This window comes from Lasioglossum baleicum, chromosome 12, assembly GCF_051020765.1.
Source record: "Lasioglossum baleicum chromosome 12, iyLasBale1, whole genome shotgun sequence".
In the NCBI taxonomy this organism is placed as follows: Eukaryota; Metazoa; Arthropoda; class Insecta; order Hymenoptera; family Halictidae; genus Lasioglossum; species Lasioglossum baleicum.
The window spans coordinates 12,190,992-12,209,811 of record NC_134940.1 but is presented as its reverse complement, the minus strand read 5'-3'; the positions used below and the strand labels follow the sequence as shown (position 1 = coordinate 12,209,811).

The following is an 18,820-nucleotide window of genomic DNA, read 5'->3' as shown; positions in this document are numbered from 1 at the left end:
TAATAATACAATATTTTTAAAACGAGGCAGTTTATACTAATTTACATCTAATTAATCTAAAATATTACTAAATTCATTTTTAAATTATTAGTTGTTCATAAAAGAGCTGAAATCTGTTGACTCATTTGCCAGATACACTGCGCCCGACCGACGGTTAAAAGTTAAAAGTAATGAATTCTTTAACAATCCGCATCGAAATCCGTAAAAAATAGGATGTATCCGCGCTAATTGAAGTTTATAATATATTTAATCGTCGGTATTATAGCACTGGAAACGGATCTTAAGTACTCCGTAAATTGGACCGCCATTCCGTTAATTAATACCGTCGAGAGGCTAACAAACGGTGCACCGCTTTCACGCGGAATTAAAAATCGCCCGAATTCGATGGAAACTGGATCGGCGCTGTTTCAAACTATTAATTAAACCCCAGAATTTTCGGGACGTTTAAGAAACACAAACTCGTTTGCGGAACCAAAGAGAACGATATTTTCCACGCCGAATCGCTCTGAAATAATTACACCTGGTGAACGAACGGTTCAATTTCAACCACCCTCCGCTGGAATATTAACACATTTACTTTCGCTGTGAATAAAATTCCAGTGGCGTTATTTCACGGAACAAATTGTAGTATCGCGTGAAGTGTTAGCTATGTACACCACCGGTTGCATGCTCAAGGGTCAGCCCTTCTGTAGGCAACCAGTATACTGTAAGTCACGTATTTAATTAAATAGTATACGAGATCGGTTGGTATACATTTTTATTTCGAAAATAGAAATTGGCGTATAGTTTAGAAGAATGTAAAATATTGTTAAAGTAATTGCAGCGAATACAGTCTTGTATACACTGTTGCCTACACAAGGGTTGCCCCTCAGGTACGCAACCGAATGTGTAAACTCGTGTAAAGCTTCAATATTCAACATCTTGTTGAATCAATTTTCATTTTAATTACGTAAATTAATACAGCAATGTTTGAAAAATGAATATTCCAGACGATCCTGTATTTTTAGAATATACTAAAAATTATTAAAGATAATATAGTAAAGGCTCAGCTGTGTACACTGTTGCCTACACAAGGGCTGCTCCTCAGGTATGCAACCAAATTCGCAAACAAGTTTGAAGCTCGAATATTCACGACCTGGTTGCATAAATATTTCGCTATCATACATTGACGTATCAACATCGAGAAAATGAGTAGCACTCGCAGTGAGCGAATAATTTCAGCATGAGAGAAAATTATTAAAGAAAATATACCGGAGGCTCAGCTACTCGGCTGGTTGCCTGCACAAGGGTTGGCATGTGTCCGCAGGCAACCAGACTGCACAGATGATTGTAAAGCAGTGGCATTCAGGATGATTGTGCGGACATTTTTATCGGTGGTTATCGAGACGGAGAATTACAGTTGGACAGTGAAACGGAACGAGATCCTGGCCTGCGGCCGGGGACAAGATTAATGGAGAAACAACAGAGCCCTATCGGGGGTACATTATCCCCTTTCGTCGTGGCGCAATAATGCACTTTTATCAGGGGCAGGGGGTAGGACGGGCGGGGGAGGGGAGGGATGAACTGGAAGGTCGATCTGAAAGGGAAAATGGAATGACGGGAGGAGTGGAATGGCTCGCAGGAAGCGACGGAGAGCGAAACGGAGGATGTATAAGTCCCGGTGTGTAATAGAGACAGCCGGCGGCGCGGAGGGACTGTCATGCGCGTCTTGTCGCGGAATAACCAATGAGGTACGCGTATCCCGGCTTACCTCATTGATTACCGGGTTCGCGCTCGTTCTAAATTTCGCATTGTGCCGTCGTCGTCGTCGTCGTCGTCGTCGTCGTCATCGTCGCGAAATATGAATCGGTCGCGATCCGTCGCGGTGACCAACCGACCGTGGCACCCCGCGGAGGAAGATTGATGGAGGGAAATAGAACGGCCCCGGTCGCGTCAGGACAATAATCTCCCGCCCCTGCTTGCGCTGCATTAACAATAGACTCTTGGGGCAGGTGTATTGAAAAGAGCCGGTCGAATATCTCCTGGGGACAGGGGTGCTTCTCACCGAAAGGTACTATATACCGGGTGTCCTCGGAATCGGGTCCTCGTTGCCAGGGAGTCCGATGAGATCCTCCACCGCGACACGTGTCGTCGCTAGGGTACTGCCCACTTGGGCGACACTGTTTTGATGGGAAACTGTTGTAATAATAACAATCAAGGGTCTTCGATGTAAGTGGTGACTCGTGGTTGACGAGGGGCATAAGAGAGAAGTGTTTTGTCGGTAAAGATACCGGAGACTGGCGAATGATGTCTTTTCAGGGTAAGATGGCACTCGAGATTTTTGCCAGTTTGTTGAGGATAGACAGCTGTTTTTGGAAACTTTTCTGTAGTTGGAGCATTCAGGAGTATCTCAACACGAAATCGGGCACGATCTTTTTCACTGACCTGAACGTATGGTTTAGATGCTCTGGGTAAATGTTGTAAGTAATGGCTATGGTAATATGCCCGGGTTATCGTAGGGGTGAATGGTTTTGGAGCAAGAGGTGGAACACTAGCGTTAGGACACAGGTCCCCCTGTGTGTAAAGTGCTCTGACTGGGCGTGTCTTCGGAGCTCTCGATTGTGGGCGGAGCTACGAGAATGCTCCTTGGGGCAATTTGTTCCTGTTACGTTTCGGGGTAAATAAGATCACAGAAGAAGATGAAAGAAACAAATTTGATTAGACCCTGACTAGGCGTGGTCTCGTGGCTCCTTACTCTCGGCGGAGCCGGAGCAGTGCTCCACGGGCCGAAAATCGCACAATACGCTCCGGGGAGGTTCGTTGAAAAATCTCGGCAATTAAAACGAGAGAAAGGTTTTCGGAGCAAACATCCCTGCTCCTTATTTACCTTGACCAATTCCTCCAGCGATTCCGAAACGCCCCAGCGACTGGGAAGTTGGAAGCAAACGTTGCACGGGTCTGCGGGCGCTAATAGAAGATCGACGGAGCCGGGAGAACCTGGAGAGACGGGCGCAGAGAGTGAGAGAGAGAAAGCCGGGGATAATTATTTCTGCAATAAGTAGTATCCACCGTTGTCTCGATGCCGACTGGGAGGGGTTGGATCGCGGGAGTAGGGTGGGGGTGGAGAGATCGGAAATTAGGTCATGCAAGAATATCGACGGACCGACGTAATCACGGTGCACGACGACGGGGCTAAGGACATCACCGAGTCACGCTCTTTTTTCCCAGGGAGTCCTCGCGCCCTGGCAAGATCGCCGTCATCTAACCCGGAGGGGTTCTTCGAGTTAATGCTCGGACAATTGACCGAGATACGCTTGAATCGTCGAGTTAGGCGAGCTGGGAGCTCTGGAACTGGACGAATCCTCCGAGGCTTTGAGCGGTTAAATCTTGGCCCGGAGCGTGGACAAGAAAATGGGGGCTCCGCTACGAGACTCCAGGGGTGAATATCTGTTCATGAAACGCTCGGCGAAGCTCATATCTCTGTTCTTCAGACAGTATTTACCCTTTGACTGCTTACTTAAGTATAAACGTGTGCACAGCTGTGATTAATAGCTTCTTAATAGCTTGAGAGAGCATTCTACTGTGAACGTTGATGAATCCAAAAATTTTCACGAATTGTTCTCGGATTGATGGTATGTGTAACGTTGTAATTTCTTTTTCGTGTCTTACGATTAACACAGATAATCTTGTCTCCACAAAAATCCACAGTCTAATCACAAGCCCTTGTTTCGTTTAACATTAGTGAATAGCTTATTAAGAAGCAGAAGATTATACATTATAGAGGATTATACGTATCATGTATATAATTGTATATTAGGTTATATAAAATTAGATTATATAAATAATAATAACTAATGTGAGACTGTCTAAAGTATAACATGATCTTCAACATGTAGAATAATGCGTTGAAATTAGAAACTGTTGCTCGTCTCATCTCTCAAGGGTCAGATTATTCAAATTGAGGGGTTTTATAAGACAGAGGGTGTATTTTAAGGGAAGTGGGGGAAATGAAGGTTGGAGTGTCTGTGTTGCGAGAATTAGGCAATGCCCTACAGCCGATAGTTTTTATTCGGAGGATTTGATCCTTGGATTTCGTCCTTGGGGGTTGGAAACTTGGAGAGCACCCTAATGGAAGCGCCGAGGGGGTGCACGACGCAGAACAAACTGTTCCCCCGAGTCCCGCAGCTACTGCTTTCTTCCGAAAGTTCTTTCAGAAACTACATAACATCCTCTTGCACCCTCTCCCTTTCCCTCTCTCTCTCTCTCTCTCTCTCTCTCTTTCCCGCTCCCTCTGTGTTCGACCAACCCTCGAAGCCGAAGCGTGGGCGTCGAGCGCGAGCTGGAGCGAGCAGCGCCGTTACACGACTGATAATTCCCATCAGAGAGAGGACTCATTAACGATGCTATACTTCCATGGAGGGGAGCGAAGCGTGCCAATATGCACGGCTCGTGAAACACGGAAACGCGGCCGGCTTTGCGCGATATTAGCCAGGCGGGATCGATAAATCGACCTTTCCGCCTGCGGAACAACCCGCCGCGAATTAAAACTCTATCTCGATCGTTTTCGGATCGGCCGCCAACTATTCCGCTCGGTTTCGCTTTCGTTACGAACACTCTGCTCTTCGGCCGCTTCTCGATGTTCCATTTCTACCCTCGCCCCGTGCAACCATTGTGAAAACAAATGATTTCTAAGAATTTCTCTTAGAATAACTATTGGGTATATGGAACTAGGCCTTTTTGAAGTATGTGCAAGTGTTTAAACTCGGGCAATTTTTGAAGGAGAATTTAGTGATCCTTTAATTTCGCGCGCCAGTGTATTAGATCATTTACAATAGTAAATTAATTTCATGTTGAAACTGCTTTGTTCCCTTCACTGGAAACACTCACGAACAAAATTGAACAGCACTAACATTCAGTTCATCTTCATCACAGTTTATCACTTCCGAGGCTCATTATCAACCTGCCGCGGCTAAACGCTCGCCGCGATCCGAAACAAACGAGGACTTAATTAAACGTTCATTCGACGGCTTCATTCACGCTCAAGAACCATAGAATCTCCGAGCAAAGTATAATCGATGACTTCTTTTCAGCGTTCTCGGAGATGATTCTCATCGTTTCGAGAGGAGAGCCCTCTTTGATTCCCGTTCGCGTGCGGACGAGAACGGGCAAAGTATTCGGCAGGAAGATAAATCGTTCGCAAATCACGCGGCCCAGGGTTTTTCGCGGGGAAAAACGAGCGGGAAGGAGGAGGAAGAGCCGTGTATGAATAAGTACCGGCTAAGTTAAAACAAACTCGCGAAACTGCGGAACCGGGTTAGGGGAGGGAGGCGATTGATTAATATCGAGCGCAGCTGCCGCGCCGCTGAAAAACTGCTGCCACCGATAGAATCGAGGAAAAATTGGCGAACTTCGCGGAAAGCGAAACTCCGCCTGGCTTTTCCTCGAGAATGCGAATTTAATAGAACCGGGGAGAGAAGTGCACGGATCCTTCTCTCGATTTAACGCTGCCGCTAGCTGTTCGGGGAACTGAAATTTCTCGGAAAAATAATGGTGGGGAGAGCACACGTGCTGCTGTTTCTAGAAAAAAAATTGTCCGAAGCTCGAACTACTGTATCGTGTTTGGTATCGTTTTAATTAGAAAAACGAGACGATGGTAAAAGTCTCGTGAAGTAACAAAAAATTAGTGTTAGCGTGAGTCTCGCCGATACTCGATCCCTCGCTCGGTTGTCGAGCATATTCAACGCTTGATTGTTCCCCCAGTGGTGGGGACAAAATGTGGACAGTTACGGTAGAGACCTCCGCGACAGTTACGGAAACAATACTGTATTTCACTCGGCCTCTATAATAGCAGATTGCGGATCTTTATGCAAAATAAAAATTCTCTGCATTAATTACAAGAAAGGAGCATCCAATGTTTCACTCACTCATTTCTGCCATAAATGCATGTAAAGTTCAGTGAGACCATATTCTTTGCCAAGCCGACACCTGATGGACAAGCATGTTGCATTGGCGAGTCGAAAAAAATTGCAGAGAGGTCGAACGAGAACAATGAAAATTGTATTTCGATTCTCGCAAACTTTCCCGGCGCAAAATATCCGGCAAATTAACCGGTGTTCAGCTGTAGTCCCTCGGCAATTTAAGTCTCGGAGGGGAAGCGTCTGTTACGCGGAAGTTGGAGGAGACTCAACGAAAGGAAGAGAGCCCGGTGGAGTTTACCTTGGGAGCACCTTGCCGGGATTGAGCGCGCGTGCCGTCGATCATAATTAATTCCGCAAATTAATCGGCCGGCGTCGTCATCGTCGTTGTCGTCTGCGCCGCGTGTTTGGCCAGCCCGTTAACTTACCGCTGTAACAATATTACAGACATTGCCAGCGACACGGTCGAGTCACGTGTAACGGCCACCTGTGAATTATGGCACCGTCATAATTCACGGAGCGCGGCGGAACACGTTCGGTGGCTCGATCACGAGCAAACAGACGGATCGATTCGTCGTCTTGGCCTGCCGAGAGCAATTAGCGCTTTTACACGGTCTCTTGTCGGCTCTCTCTCTCTCTCTCCTCTCTCTTTCTCTCGTTCTCTTTCGCTTGGTTTCTTCCGAGGAAACGTTCGTCGATTTTGTTTGCGGGAACTCGAGACGCGACGGACCCCGAAACGCGGTCGTCGTTGATGCTTTGCTCTGCAGAGATGTACTCGTGATGCTGAAAATTCTAGAAAAATTGCACGGCAGAGCCTCGATTATCCGAACCTGCCATATTTGAACTACACGGCGGATCATTATGTAAAATAAAAATTGTTCGTATCGTATGGAACACAAGTCAAATAAAATGGACATTCTACTTTTAATAATCTTAACGAGGTGAAAATAATTCATAAACATTCTCATATTCATTTAATCCTTCTACTGGTTTAAATTGCATCTACCCACGTTTGTAATAAATGCATAAAATCCGCAGTCTATTGATTACGTTTCATATTTCAACTGTTCCATGGTATTAGCGTGTTCAAATTTTCAACAGTAGCGTCAAACGAATAGAACTTTTTCTATTGTTTTTCTTTTTTGAAAGCAGCATTACAATCGATATATTCTGTCAATAAGTTTCTCGATTGTGTAGAAATGAAATGTTGTGGTCGTTCATCATTTGCAAGATTGTCATCACTATCGGTTAGGATTAGGATAACCAAGATCAAATTGAAATCGTATTAAAAAAGTTTTGGACCGGAAGTATTAAGGATCTAGATCGAACCGTATTTTTCGGTTTCCGAATTTCGATAGTTGCCAGCTGGCTGTTGTTCGCGTCACTCGTTTCGGGAATTCCCGTCACTCTCTTTCTCCCAGAGGAGAAGAACAGTCCATAAATCTGTCAGACTATTGCTGACCAAGGAGCTAATCCAGATCAAGCGTCGCATTCAAGAGCTATTGACCAAGGAGCTTGAAAGGGTAGCAAACTGCTTGACATTACGGAAGGGTTTCGCTTACACGAACCGCCAAATATTGTAAACGTCTAAAAAAGCATTAGTAAAAGCAGCAGAACCAACAGTTAGAATGTTTCCTCTGATTCCTCACGTCTCTCATTTTCGTTTCGAGGAAACGGGGCACAAGGCTATGATTAATTCCACACAAAATTGAAATGGATCCCAAAAAATATTTCTGTAAATTAGAACAAGTTACTGTATTAACAATGTGCTGATAACGTCGGGAAGCTGTCGCGTTAATTTATTGTAGCTGCAGCTAGCTAGGGGATTGAGGATTCACTAGACCGAGGATTCGCTAACCTATTGATCGCGAGTTATCGACTTCTCGACACGAGCTCGAATTTTCCTCTGCGAACCTAAATTAATTTATTACAAGGTACAGACATGTAGCTCTAATTTAAGCGCTCGAAAGTTCGGAAATTCTTATGGGAATATGTTCGAAATTCACCCGAAGAATCCTCTGAAAATCGAGTAAGACGACGGTCGGGTTTCATCGATTTTCCAATGCGATTTCGCGATTCTTTTTTAACTTAAGTGCGCCTATCATAAAGTGCGAACTTCCAGCTTTAATTTAAGCCGTCAAACGTTCGCGAATTCAATCGGGAATACATTCTAACATTGACTCGAAGAATCCTCTAAAGACGAGGCGATTTTTACTGAGATGACGGTCGGATTTAATCGATTTTGCAATAGGATTTCGCGATTTAAAAAAGAAAACTAAGTGCACCTATCATAAAGCGCCAATTTCCAGCTTTAATTCAAGACCTCGAACGTCAAAAAATTCTTACTCGAACAAGATTTGTGAATAGTCGATTGTTCTTACTAGAAATTAAATGTGATTATCGATCGTAATTTTGGTAATCAAATTGTGATGATCTCGGCGCACAGGTTCGATCAATGATGAAACACAGCAATTTTGCAAATTAATTAGAAACTATACGTTTCGATCCTGATGTGTATCTTTTTCAAGAATAAACTTTTGCGTCTGAAAAATAATGTGAATATAGTATATGTAATAGTAAAAAATACTATGAAACTATATGATACTTGCCCCCATTTTCGGGGCAAGTGCGTCCTAGTTAACACTTTGTACAATATCCAATAAAAATGATAATTTTCAAGCAAAATTAGAATCCTACATAATACTAATTCATCAGTAATAACTGTGGCAAGAGTTTGATACCAAGAACGTTAAGTTTTTACATACCAGACTGAAAATACATCAGTTTAAAGTCCAACTTCGCAAAAACTAGGGCGGACATACCCCACTCCACCTTATAATTTTTATTTTGTATAAAGATCGGCAGTCTATGTTATTGTTTCGTAGTTGTCACAAATGCATAAAATCCGTATATTTATGAATTTCCCAGTGCGATTTAGCACTTTTTATCGAACTTAAATGAGCCTATCGCAACGTATGTACAATGCAATCTATAGAGCTGCATTCCAAGAACCTTGAATGTCTAGCAAACCGTTTGACAGTGCGAAAGGGTTTCGCTGGCACGAGCTAGCAAATGTTGTAAACGTCTCGGAGAAGCATCAGTAAAAGCAGCGAATGCAGCAGAAGCAGTGGGAGCACAGTAGCATGTTAGCTCTGATACCTCCCGTCTCCTGTTTCTTTTTCGAAGAGTAGGAGCACACAGAGAGAAGGTTACTATCTGCGATTGCTCCCGGCGATTCTCTCGCGTTTGCACGTGCGCGATGACGCGAGGGCGAGAAACAGAGAGGGAGAGAGAGAGAGTGAGCAAGGTCTCTCTCCGCGCGTCTCGCAGGGTGAAACGTGCCCCCCAGGATTTACTCTGTCCAGGATAAACTCCGGCCAAGGGAAATAATATCCTTAAACGCAGTATAGTTTCCGTCATAAAGCGCTGCGACGGCGCGTATTAATTAAAACGAAATCCCCGGGCCGAGCGGATCCGAGCGGCACAGAGCAGAGCAGAGCAATACGCACGGATGTCGGCGCCCCTGACTCGACCGGATATCCCGGTCGAGTCGCTTCAACGTCCGTCGGATGTCTGCATTTAAACGACCCTCTTAAACGCCGGCAAAGTTTAGCGAGGCTCTCCGAAGCCTGTTGGATCTCTGGATCCTGCGAATCGATTCCAGTGCAAACGTTTCACCACCGTTCCCGTTTAACAACGGAAAATCGTCGATAGAGAGGATCCTCTCGTGGGGTCTGTTGCCAACCTTTTATTCCTAAGACGTTGTCAAACTTGCTTGACGGCAGATGCAGTTGCGATCCGAGCAAATGTTGGCACTTTGAGGAAGAGAATCTTTTCGAAATAGTCTTCTTAGAGAACCGGATCGTGTTCGTTGGAGACGAATGTCTGAATTGAACGGACATTTGTCGTCAGCAACAAACCACCGTAAACAACGCTCACACGTCCCTGAACCAATACACCTCCCCCAATCAAACGGAACATCCTCGAAGGAAGACCACCCCGAACCAAAACAATCTCTCGACACGCGAAACGGCGAACAACTGCACTCAACCGAAGACAAAAAAGCACCCCAGATGACCGTGACGTTAGGGTGGTAAAGTCGCGGTGCACATGCACGGCGGAGTGCAGCTATATCTACGGAAGACCTACACCGAGGACGAGGAGGAAGCGGAAGAAGAGGAGGCCGAGGATGAAGGGCGACGTAAGAGGAGGACTAGGAGTATGAGGATGAGAAGGAGGAGGCGGTAGGAGGAGGTAGGTATGAGGCCGGGGGCAGGCGAGGGTGGGCGCACAAAATGGGGAAACGGGACGCGCGGTGAAGGGGGTATAGCGCGCGCAAGAGTGAAAGAGGAATGCGGGAGCGAGACTGTACAGGGGGGGGGAGGGTGGGAGAGCAGAGAGAGAGAGGGTGGTTTCGGCCGGCCGGTCAGTCGTGCTGTGGCGGCAACCGCGACGCGTAGTCGGTCCACGTTCCACCGCGATGTTGCCAAACAACCCCCTCGATTCGTCCGAGGCCTCGAGGACCGGTCCGCAAGAGGGATGAGCCGGGAACGAACCCCCTCGATCAGGTGGGACCCGGACCAGTACCCTAAACCGCCGTTAGAACAAAGGAGATCGTTGCCTTGATCCAACGCGGTCGACAAGTTTTCGGATCAGCTAGCTCTCGGACCACCTTCCACGCCTAATATCTGGCATAATCCATCCCCCGTTCGAGTCAGTGGGATCGTCCTGATGGACTGGCACCCGCTACACACGCCTCGCACCAATTAGTCCTGCCAGCCGACCTCGGCTGACTTAGGGTACGTCCGTTGTGCTCGAGCTCTGTGCGATTGCTTGCGATCCGAGATCAGAGAGAACCCCGGCTAGAGATGCGTTCCATTGTTTCGTCGCGGAAGTGTTTACATTGGCGAGCGCGCCGCTATCATAGATCAACGATTTCTTTCTTTTTTTTTTTTTCATTGGAATTGTTAACGCGATTTGGATTTCGGTATGATTGTGGTTGTGACACGAAACTTGGGGGTGGGTTGATTAGAGAGGTTTCAAAGTAGCTGTTTGTTTGTTGTGTTTGCGTGGGCGCAGAAATTTCAGTGTAGACTCATTTGTTTGTTGAGGTTGCTAAAGTTAAGGGTTTCTGTTTGTATATTAATGTCAGCCTGAAAGGTATCATTGTTCGTTGAGCTTATAACGGAGCAGGAATAAAGGGACATTGTCTAATTGTTAACAGGGCCGTTTCTATATTCTGTGCCCATCTTCAATGAGGTTTTGAGTCAATTATGTGAACGGAGATGATAGCGAAGGAGAAGTAATACTTGGCGTACACTTTAGCGTACGGTTATACGTTGGAGCTGTCGATCCAAGCTGTTCGAAAACTATCTTTGTTTATTGTGTTTATAACGAAGCAGTCGTAATAGTACTTCGCATTCATCCATTAAACGTACCCAGGGTGCGTTCATATTGGAGCTGTGTTAGAAACTACGAGAGCGTTGATTAGTGCTGTTCGAAACAATCTTTGTTTATTGTGTTTATCGCGCAGTTATGATAGTACTTTTCATTTATTTATTAAAGCCGTATTAGAACGTACTCGACGTGCATTTATGTTATAGTAGAAATTATAAGAGCGTCGGTAGAAGGTGCTTAAAAATAGTTTTTCCTGTCTTAAGGGCTGATATTTATATGGGGAAATTTCGAACGCGAAAGTAGCGTTAAAGCACAGCACCTAAAGAGCATTTAAATTGAAGTTATAATTGGAAATTTTATAAGGGTGTCGATCGAAGCGACGACAGTTGAAAAGGGATGTTTTTTCTTGTTTTGTTTATAAGAGGACCGATTTTTATTGGGAAATTTCGAACGCAAAAGTAGCATTAAAGCAACATCCACTACGGCAAACTTTAATCTTCTAGTTTCGCTTTGATTAATTAAATTACTCGGACTTTGTGGGAATTTCAGGGCTCGATATTCGACATTCAACGCGTTAATTTCTCTATATCCATCGGTACGAATCAATTACTAAAACAGCGTTGAAAGCTAAGAAATGTAACGCTTTGCTCTCGATGATCCTTGATCATCCGGCATAAGCGTTTCCGCTCCAATATACAGGGATCCCATTAAGCTAATATTAATTTGTATTTATTTATTGATAAAATCTAGCACGTCACGGTTCCCACGCTTTCCTAATTAATAACTCTCACGCTGCCTTAATAAAAAGACTATTAACCTAGTTCTAGTACAAGAAATTCAAGACGGGACACGCTATTCTCTTATCAATCATTCATTTTGTAGACACTTCCATTGTGAAACAATATTTTCGCATCAATATTTCATTTGTACCGACACATTGTACCTGAATTGTTAATTGAAAACGATCCTTACTTGTATTAGATAGTAGAATTAAATTGCAACATGAATTCGTTCTGTTCAAAGCACAAGAACGTTCTAATTTGGAGGATTCTAAGGATTCAATTGATCGAACATAATTCTGTACCTCATTCATAAATTAAAAGAGATATCGAATAGGACCGATTCATGTTGCGACCTATCTTTTACCATTGCTTTAGACGTAGATGAATGGATTCTGACCTAGATCAATGGCTTCTGATGAGCAGCAACCATTTAACTAGAAAAGATCGAGTGTACAATTAATTACAGCGATCTTTCGGAATCCTATCATCGAGATCTCGCATACAATGTGTCAGTACAGTATAATTTCCACGCCACACGCTGTTATGACGCGTCACCTCGGACATAAACGCGCCCTTAGGGGATCTACACAGGGTTCTCGATTTAGGGGGAATTCTAGTTTTCGGAATTTTTTTCAGAACAACTATTGCATCTTTCGTTTTGAGATTTTGCGTACATCTTGATTGGTGTTTGAACTACACGTGTGATTTTTTTCAAGCAAAAATACTAAAAATTACACGAGTTATATATGTTTTCTGTAAAGTATGTTCTGAGAAACACGAACCAAACAACTGAAGTCGCTTATTAACCAGTATGAATGTAGTTATGGTCGAAACGAAACGAAAAGAAATGAAGAATCTTGATTATTCACAAAATACAGAAGAAATCGATTTTTTGAGAAATCAGAATATCTCTTGAACGAAGGATCTAAAATCTACAAGACACGTGAGAGAGTTGTCGCAAGTGGTACCAGATGATCGGTCGATGACGACTGTCCGTCGCTCCCTGTTGGGAGGATCGTTCGGCTGACGGTAAGTGTGAAAGAGGAATGTGTCGCGGGGTTGAAGCATTTTCTAAGGTCCGTCAAGGACAAGATGTTGGTCGATTTCACAGCTGTGCATGCGGCTGATCCTTGCTGCCGGAACGAGATAACCTTGGTTGATCTAAATCTCTAGGTCAGACACGAACTATCGCGAGCGAATAATTAACGGTGCCTCTTTCGCTATCGCGCTCTCTCTCTCTACCCTTTCTCTTCCGAGCTTTCTCTCCAGCAGAGTTTCGAAGTGACTTTATCACGCGAGGTGTGGGTATCTAACGTGTGCGTCCGATCTTCGATGTTTCGAGTTTGTTTTGTTGTTCGGGAGAGATTGTTTGTATCAGGTTGTTGCACACGAAACGTCTGATTTGTAATAAACAAACAGAACTCTCTAGCAAAAGTTATTGACCGAAGAACGCAGCACTGTGATCAACATATTCCGTCAACGAATTGCAAATTAAGGTGTTACGATTAGACTATGGGATCTTTATGCGAAATAAAAAATTCTTTTAGCAAGTCACAGGGATCATATATAGAAATTGGCTCTTTCTAAAAAGGTGAATAAATCCGCAGGCATAAATACTATTTCTTAAATCCGATATGATTTAACGCTTTAAAAGTAGCCGATACATGTTGTAATCATTTACCACGAAATCATAATTATAATTTCAATAATTGTGAAATAAAAAATCTGGAATCGCTCATTCGACCGGTGGTGATAGGTATAGTGTCAATTTGATTTTTCACTTAAATTAATTTTGATTTAACAACGTCGCGAATTTTCATTTCAACCAGAGCTGGGGAAAATTAAATAATATTATTTTGAAGTATGCGTACAACTTTTTTTGAAAATAAAATATTTTATTTGATGTAGTAACATTTGGAAATAAAATAATTTATTTGAGGCAGTAATTTTTGAAAATAGTATTTTAATTGAAGAATATATTGTGCAAATATTTGTATTTTGTCTTTATTTTTCATTTTAATTTTAAATATTATTGCTGAAAATAATGATTCGGATTCAGTACATTTATGAGTGTAAATCGTTTCTTAACGATAAGACAGACATAAACCGGATATGTTTATGCGATTTCGCAGAGTATTGTAACAATGCGAAAAGTAAAATTTTTTATTTTATATTTCAGATTGTTAAAATAGAAAGATTTTATTTTCTGGATCAAATTGTTGAAATAGAAATACTTTATTTTGTGTTTCAGAGATTGTTAAAATATAGAAATATATTATTTTCGATATTGTATATCTTATTTAAAATACTATCTTCTTTAGGCGAAATAAAATCTAAAATATTAAATAGTATTTGAAATATTTGTTTCGCCAAATAATGTCCGCCTCTGATTTCAACCCAATATAAAATCTAGGCTGACAGTCTCCACGGAACGAGTAGTGAAATAAACAACGATTCTGCATTAAAAATCTCGATCGATCAGACTAGATCCAATAGAATCTAAGCTGAAGATAAATCGTCTCGATCCATCATTTAACTCGTTCTCAAAACACAGTCGAATGTAGTTCCGCCGTATTCTCGAGGTAGTCTCACAGTAGAACAAGTCGGTCGAGAGTCAGACGGCCCGTCTCCGGGATAGATCGGAGCGCAAGAATCTCCGAGGATCCCTCAGGATTGGCGTCGGTGATTCGGTGGCGGTGGTAAACAAGTCTGTAGCCGGTGGTCTGGGTTATCGATTCGATACGCAGGATATTCGTGGCCGATAGTGGTCCTGGGCTAATTATTTCGTCGACGGAGAGGGAAAGCCGCCTTCGGTGGCTGCGTGTGTTGGCAGGCGTTTTTCCGCGGCGCGATGAATGAAGTGGTGATCGTTATTTAGGTCAGCCGGCAATTTTCGTACCCGAGGCTTTTAAGCGTCCGTCCTCTAAAGGGTTTTCAGACGCGGGAGAAAGAGAGAAAAAGAGGGAGCGAGAGAGAGAATGGCGAAAGAAGAAGCGGGCGACGATAACCAGTCGCTTAAAAAGCGACGCTCTCCCGATCCTCCTCGCTCCCGACATCAGGACTCGAGAGGTCCTTTTTCCCAGATAGGTGTAAGCGGTGATTGCCCCTCGACTTGAGACCCAACCGGTCGAAAGTCTTATTCCGAGAGGAATCACGGAAACTTCTTGAGAAACGCCGCCGTGGATCGTACCGATCGCTTTTCAGCTTTTTCGGCCGACGCGGCGACGACTGATTGGACGATTTTTTTCTGTGGTTCCCTGCATTTTCGGGAACGAGAGGTGGAAGATGCTTTACTTTAACTTGTTCGTTACCATCATCATCATCTACCATCTTGTAATTTGCTTATCACTAAGGTCTTCATGCAAAACATGTTCTACCTGAATTGCAACAGACTGCAGTAAAATTGAAATTGATTTTTTTTATTTAGACTTTGTGGGGCTCCTATTGTACATACATGTAATATACGTGCTCTACTGAAGATATCTATACAATCATTTCAATAATTGTAAAATAAAAAATCTGGAACTAGTCAGTTGGACTGGTGGTGGTAAGCTTACAAGGGAAGGACCCCAAGTGTCCAACTTCGATTTTGATAATCTTTTGTGTGATGATGATGATGGTATATATGGATCCCTAATTATGTATGCAAAATATTAGGTGTAGTTACTCAATAGTTTGAAAGATATAAACAATTAAAGATTCATACCTGTGAATCACGCGACCTGCTTACACGGCTAATGGAACTTCTAAACTTTAATTGTTTATATCTTTAAAACTATTGAGTAACTACACCTAATATTTTGTATACATAATTAGGGATCCATATACCATTAGCTCACACAAAATTATCAAAATCGAAGTCGGACACTTGGGGTCCTTCCCTTATTAGTATTAATAGGTTGAAAATAGTTATAAACTCTTCTAATGTCTTCACTGTTTTAAATCACACTGTAAAGAAGAACCTTTTAACAAAATCTTTGGATTAAACATTGTGTACGAGAGTCTCAAACAGCTCTAGAATCCGATGCATCCCTCTAGACGCCTGTCTAAAAGCGGAAGTAGTTTGAACAGAGGCCACTGTCAGGTCTGTAATAAGCGTGGAATAATTACTAGGCCCGACGCGCTATAACAGAAAACGTTCTTGAGTGTTGTTTGGTTGATTTCCTTCTTCTGCAACTGATTCGAAGGAAACGGGAGATGAGAGAGAGAGAGAGAGAGAGAAAGAGCGCACAGACATTCCGGTTTCACAGTTGAAACCCGAAGATCGTTCCCCCGGCGAAAACTCTGTGGAACGCAATTACTATTCGTGCTCTAATTAATTCGGAAGCTCGAAAGTCGGATAACTTTTCGGGACCCTGGCGAGAGAGCGTTCGATGCACTTTGAACGACTGGTTCTCGTTAATTACGCTCGAAGTGAGGCGCCCGTTCGGACCGTATCCCTCGATTCTTTTCAACGGCCCACGCCGAGGCAAAAGAAACTGGACCTCCCTTTCACCTGAATACAGTATCTGCATAGGGTGTGCGAAATTTTGTTTGACCACCCGAGCGATTCCCCTCAGGTAGGCGCCACTACATATAAATTCGCGATCGTTAGACTGCGGATCTTTGTGTGTTTACAGCAGAAATCGCGAGGAGTGAAAAACGAAACCGTAAAGACATTACAAGAACATGCTACATTATTTCCGACTCGTTGAACTTATTGAAGGAAAAAATACATTTCAAATTGAACTCCCATCTCTTCGGATCGACTTGGATAATTTGTAGCCTGCATGAAAATCTGCAGTTTATTTATGGTCATTAGTCGACTGATTTTCTGCATTTGTAATAAACAGTCTGCGAATCTTTATGCAAAATCAAAAATTTGTCTGCGTCAATTCTTAAGGATGTTCTGGAGGTATATAAAAACGCAACAAAATTTTTGGAAATTTGACAAGATATAATTCTTACTAAATTAATGCAATTACCAAAGTTCGGGTTCGATTCACTGTACCGTTCAGGAATCATAGCAACTTAAAGTTTGCACATTTTAACACGTCTTCTTATGGACAATTCATAAAATTCTACTTCGAATCCCATTTAAACCTTGAAAAAACGCAACTAGAAACTCCAGTTTTTTTTATATATATTCATTCACTAAACAGTTACAGAGCAGAAAATTATAAACTGTTACAAAACGTCAAATTTATCGTGTTGTCATCTCACTAGCATGGAAACGTGACAACAGTGTAAAAAAAAGTATACAAAAGTATGCAAAATATACTCATGAATGGCTTTCATTGCCAATACATTGATGGATTTCGAATTTCTTGTACTTTTGTCTCCCATTGTACCTCCAGAACATCCTTAAACACTGGGGCCACTTAGGCCTTTCTTTCAACGGACAATGAACAAGTGTTTTCTCTTTTAATTATCTTAGAAAAAATCGAAGAAACCTGATAATACTCAAAACGTCATTATCAACAAAAAATTTATAATACTTTTTCTACATACGTTCCGAACATCAACAGACAAAAGAGTGCTTTACACGGTATAAGCAATATTTCGGCCCCGACTTTAAGATATGTACACTATGTACACATACCAAGGCACTGATACGAAGAACCTTTCAGAAAATCATTTCACAATATTTCTCAGCTTACAGTCATCACGATCGCACAATGCTCCGTAAAGATTCGCCTACATTCTTCGTGCCTGCCGACCGCGGAACCGGAAGTGGACAGGAGCTCGGGCCGTTTCCTTTCCGCAGAGCTCGATAATCGAAACTCTTCGTGAACTGTTGGTCCGAGGACACGGTGGATGACGGTATCCGCGTGTCCCGTGGTTCTCGTTAACGTTCGTTGATCGATCGGGCTAACGAGCCGCCAGCCGGGGACAATAAGAGGAATCAAAGCCGGCGAAGTGGTCGCCGATGCGCGAAATAATAGAGAAAAAGAAGCGGGAGAGAGAGAACGTCGTCGACGTCGACGTCGTCGTCGTCGTCGGGAGGGAGGGTTCCGTCGACGAGGAACGGCCCGTTGGAAAAGGGAACAAAAACCTTCCCTGTGACGCACGTCGTGTCCGTTGCCGCGCTGCTGTGTCGACACTTTATCTACCGGAAAACCACTGATAGGCTTCAGGATAATATAAAATGGCACAATAGCGGTCGTAAATATTCGGACATGATCCTGAGTCTTCCATGAAAATTGCTTACACGATTATTACAATTTCATGAACAAGAGTTGTACAAAGACGTACAAGATCGACAACCAAGAGTCTTCCCTGAAAATTGCTTACTCGATTATTATAATTTCATGAACAAGAGTTGTACAAGATCAATAACCAAGTCTTCCGTGAAAATTGCTTATTCGATTATTACAATTTTATGAACAAGAGTTGAACAATGACGTACAGGATCGACAACCAAGAGCCTTGGGGAAAAAGTTGTACAACGACTAGATTGCGGATCTGTATGCAAAATAAAAATTCTCTGCATTAATTGTGAGAAGTAGAAACAAACTGGAATGTTTCTTCTTTATCCGGTAATTTTGATACGAGTAAATAATGTATCGATAACTTTCAATTCATTTAACCTTCCTATATGAAATTTCGACTAGCCAATTCCGTAAAAAACAAGTCAATTTATTGACATTATGTTGTCAATTAACAGAGACAGATATTTCGTCCAACAGTTGCCGATTGCGGCCCAGTGTGGCGAGGTCTGCAAACCAAGAAACGAGCGAAATAAGGGGGTGGTTTCCGGGGGTTGGA

General features: G+C 43.0%; 1 protein-coding gene across 6 annotated transcripts in view; it reads left to right on the top strand.

The window, feature by feature from the left end:
* Positions 1-10,314: 10,314 nt before the first annotated feature.
* Mglur (metabotropic Glutamate Receptor) overlaps positions 10,315-18,820 on the top strand; it is a 59,572-nt gene continuing 51,066 nt past the window's right edge. For 2 of the 6 annotated variants that reach the window (XM_076435961.1, XM_076435965.1), the window contains exon 1: positions 10,315-10,693. The gene's annotated coding sequence lies outside the window, so the exon portion shown is untranslated. Of the gene's footprint in view, positions 10,694-12,709; positions 13,103-18,820 lie in introns of those variants that run through there. The other 4 variants (XM_076435967.1, XM_076435966.1, XM_076435971.1 and 1 more) reach the window with 3 other exon arrangements.